We start from the raw sequence: 4,593 nt of genomic DNA, 5'->3' as shown, positions 1-4,593 counted from the left end.
TTCTTCCTCCCCACCCCCCAGGAAGGATGCAGAGCACTAACATTCTGTCTCAAGGAAAGTTGTTTTGTTTCATCTACAACTTTCAATTATTACACATAAATGTTGTATTTGCTCTGTTCTACTATTCTGATCTTAATTTACAATAAATCCTGATATTAGTGTTTAGATACTTGGACCATCCTCTTCACTTCAAGAAGGCATTTTTCTGCTATTGAACTCTGCCTTTGGTTTTTGAAGATGGAGCTGAGCTCACACGTGTTGTGGTCAAACTGTGGTCAGTTTTAGTATGCTGCAGCAGGTTGGTGGTGTGGAGGGTTGGACTAAGCGATGCTTGAGTTTCTGCAAATCTGGGTTTTTCCTTTATCGAGTATGTGTTTGATGCTGCTTTTTAACATATGATTTGTCTCTCGTTAGACTGTGTAGCAGCTTGGGACAGAATTGCACATGATGCCTGGGACTCATGTGGTTTCTTCAACAGTTGCTGGCTGGACCATCATCTCCCCAGGCTGGACGAAGGATTAAAGACACTGCGAATCCATGGGCTCCACAGACAGATGGACTAGGCATGGTGACAAAGTATTTTTTTTTAATAAAATCAGTCCTGCAATTATACAAAGAAAAAGGCCTTTAATGTCTAATGGAAGAATTACTAAGGAAAAATAAAGATAGAAATCAGGATTCACTTTCCAGTTAAATGTATTTCACCACAAGGAAGACAGATTATTTCTATGATCCTAGTGATCTATATGGTCTCAATAAACCTAAAGAATACTTCACAAGAATTAATAAAGCGATTATTTGTAAGAATGTAAGAACAAGGGTTTTAAATTTGGTAGGGAGGTGTCAGAACTTTTAGGATCCCCGTGTGGTGATCGAAATTCGGGCACTTGGCAACTGGCATGTATTTATGACACTTGCACTTTCCTCGGGTCATGTGATCACCATTTGTAACTTTCCAGCCTGCTTCTGACAAGCAAAGTCAATGGGGAAGCCAGATTCGCTTAACCACCACCTGGTACACTTAACAACCGTGGTCAAAAAGCAGTTAACATGTTTGTTAACTGCTCCTTTGGTGGAAAATCAGGTCTCAATAATAACTTTACGCCCATATAACTTTGAAATAAATAGAAAATATTTGTAGCTTGAGTTTTAGATTTTAGCTGTTTTGATAAAATTCCTGAAAGTTTTGTTACCAAGCTAGGTAACATCACCAGCAGGATTTTCTTGTCCTACTCTCTTTAGCTCTTAAGCATCTGACCAGACTGGCACACAAGATGCTTATGAGCTAGAGAAGAGGACAAGAAAATCCTGCTGATGATGTTAACTACTTTGGTTATGAAACATTCAAGAATTATATTAAAAAAAGCTTGGGGAACAAACCACAGCTAAAACACAGGGTGAGTGAGGACATCTTAGTGTTTTATCTAGAAGCAAGACTTCCTGCTGTCCTCCTTCCCACCGCATCACCCCAAGACCCAGGGGCCAATGGTGCAGGAAAAGACATTCTGAGCAAGTAATGATTGACTTGGATCTCTGCTGTGGTTAATCTGAATTTTACAGGTCTAATAAATGCACTGTGATCTACTGCAGGGCTTTTCAACCAATGGTACGGGTACCACCTGTGGTACATTGGCACCTGGCAGATGGTACGTGACCATCCTAGAAAAGTGGTAGTGGGGGAGGGGAATGAGCTGAACGGGTGACAGCACTGCACAAGCCTGAGCAAGAGATGGCTGGAGCTGCAGGGATGTCAGGGCTCAGCGGAAGCGCCAGGATCAGCACCAGGCTCCAGATGGAGCTCGGCACTTATCCAGGCGCTTCTGAGCCCAGAAGAAGCGCCAATCAGCTGGAATGTTGCAGCATCTCCAGGATCTTGTGATTTACATTCAGATGCTTCGCAACTGATTCATATTTATGATGGTCAGTGTCCCAGGGTCATGTGAAGTGGCCAAAACCTGCTGTAACCACCCAGCAGACAGGGGGAAGAAAAACCAAACACCCCCCACCACACCCCGCTGCCAATCCTCAACAGAAATGCTCACAACAATGAAAACCTCGGACAGGAGGAAGAGCGCCACCGGGGAGGCAGGCAGGCTTCTTGCTCAGCTGTGGCTTGGAGGGCACTTTTTTCAGTGCCATTGTAAGTTTGAACAGTCACTAAGTGAACTGTTGTAAGTTGAGGACTACCTGTACTTCATCACTTTTTTCCTTTTTTTTTTTTTGATCATCAAGTTTTTGACACCTTGCTAGGCGACTGGTGGTACTCGGATGTTGCCATATCGTAAAAGTGGTACAATGGGTGAAAAGGTTGGAAAGCCCTGATCTATTGTATCATCTGTTTGGACGTGTTTCCTTACCATGATCCTCGTCACCTTCAAACAAGGAGGGAGCTCCTCATGCGTTTGCCTTCGTTTTCCAAAGCTGGCCCCTTTAAGGAAAAGGTGGAAGAGTCAGGATCAGAAAAAGGAAAGGAGGCGAGGTTTTTTTGCAGGAATACAATCTAGTTTGAAGGCTAATCCACCCGGAGCTCCTCTGTTTCCATCTTTGCCATCGTTTTGCTCCCTAGAGATGAAAATGGACGATCTGGAACTCCAACTGGAAGGCACGAACAAAGGAGCCTATATCGCAGGTGGTGGCCCTTTTGAAAGCTGTACGCAAGAAAATTTCATTTTGATGTACCCAATTGGTGTACATTCAAAGTGACAATAAAGTTATTGTTACAGTTGTATTTATTGCAAGTAGCCCTTCACTTATAACCACTCATTTAATGAAGAGAAGGGTGAGGGGTGACATGATAGCAGTGTTCCAATATCTCAGGGGTTGCCACAAAGAAGAGGGAGTCAAGCTATTCTCCAAAGCAACTGAAGGAATGACAAGAAGCAACGGATGGAAACTAGTCAAGGAGAGAAGCAACCTAGAACTAAGGAGAAACTTCCTGAACAACCTGCCTCCAGAAGCTGTGAATGCTCCAACACTGGAAGTTTTTAAGAAGAGACTGGACAGCCATTTGTCTGAAATGGTATAGGGTTTCCTGCCTGAGCAGAGGGTTGGACTAGATGACCTCCAAGGCCCCTTCCAACTTTACTATTATGATTATGACTAAACGAAGGGGGAAAAATGGTAGGTGAAAGATAATAATAATAATAATAATAATAATAAATAATAATAATAACAATAATAATAACAATAATAATAATAATAATAATAATAATAATAATAATAATAATAATAATAATAATAATAATAATAATAATAATAATTTTATTTATATACCGCCATTCTCCCGAAGGACTCAGGGCGGTGAACAGGGCAGAGATATAAAAAATACAAAAATACAAAAGTTAAAAAATATTAAACATATGCCCAAGCTAAAAAAAGTAAATACATATATTAAAAATGACAATAAAAAACCCAACCCATCCCCCATCAGGCCAAGCCGGCTTGTTCAAATAAATGTGTCTTCAGCTGGCGAGGGAAGGAGCGAAGGTCGGGCGCCATCCGGAACTCAACCGGCAACCGACTCCATAGTTCCGGGGCGCCCACAGAGAAGGACCTCCCCCTGGGGGCCACCAACCGACAGATGATGGCAAGGCCCTCTCCTCCGATGCTCCCATGAGCTGGGCACACGGAACGTCCTTAAACTGCACACCGGAGGATCAAAGGGTCTCCTGCTTGAGCGGGGCTGGACTGGATGACCTCTGAGGGATCCTGCAGCCCTGGGATTCTCTGCGACGGTTGTAAAATAAATGGGAGGGGTAGTTGGCCTTTCTCTCTCCCTCCCCCCCCCGCCCCATCAGGTGGTAAAACTCACTTCCACCCCTCAGTCCGCCAACCTCTCTCCCTTTGGGAAACCATCCTTGACTCCAGGCCGAAGAGAAGAGGAGAAGCCAAAAGAAAATCTTTGCGGTTTTTTCCGCTCCCTTGAAATGGAGAGAAAAAAAAGAATCACCTCAGGCAAGAGACTTGGGCCACAAAATGGAGGACGCTGGGTCTTTGCCAGCTTTAGCTTTCCTTCTCACTGCCTGTGAAAGACAGCTAGGGCTTACAGGTCAGACAGAAGACTGTCCCTACAGGCAGTATGAAAGACAGCTACAGTGTGGAAAGACCCATGGAGTGCCGGCTGAGGAATTCTGGGAGTTGAAGTGCACACATCTTCAAATTGCTAAGGTTGAGAAACACGCTCTACTAGGTAGTTAGTTAGACAGATGATCTCTGAAGATCCCTTTAAGCCCCATTGTTTTCATCACTTAGTTTTTGTGTTACAATAATAACAAGGCCGGGCTTTGCTTAGTCAAAACAAACTCAACTAATTGCACCCCCTGCCCCTACTGTCAAAACACACACACACACCCCATCAGAAAGTCCCCTTGAAATCCCCCCCCCAAAGGACCCACTGAAAGTATCTCCTCTCCAGCCAAGGAAACTGCCAGCAAAGAGGAGAGTGAGCGGGCAACTTCCTTGATTTAAGTGGGGGTGACTCGGGTCCCCCTGTGGATGAATTTGGCTTAGGTTTGCTCCCAAACCAGCCACTCAGCCATGCAAGAGAGCCTAAAGCTGGTCAGCAAAAGCAACCAGTGTATACGGAGGTAGCTG

The 4,593-nt window shown here is 44.1% G+C and overlaps 1 long non-coding RNA gene across 1 annotated transcript; it reads right to left on the bottom strand.

The window, feature by feature from the left end:
- Positions 1-555: 555 nt before the first annotated feature.
- On the bottom strand, positions 556-3,846 carry LOC308670357. The gene is made up of 3 exons (XR_014027006.1): positions 3,812-3,846; positions 2,358-2,428; positions 556-601 (listed from the first exon to the last, which is right to left on the bottom strand). It is a non-coding gene; the product is annotated as an uncharacterized lncRNA (long non-coding RNA).
- Positions 3,847-4,593: the final 747 nt, after the last annotated feature.

Source organism: Vipera berus (genome assembly GCF_964194415.1).
Source record: "Vipera berus genome assembly, chromosome: 6".
Lineage (NCBI taxonomy): Eukaryota > Metazoa > Chordata > Lepidosauria > Squamata > Viperidae > Vipera > Vipera berus.
Note: the sequence above shows the minus strand (reverse complement) of the source record. Positions and strands in the feature narration are given on the sequence as shown.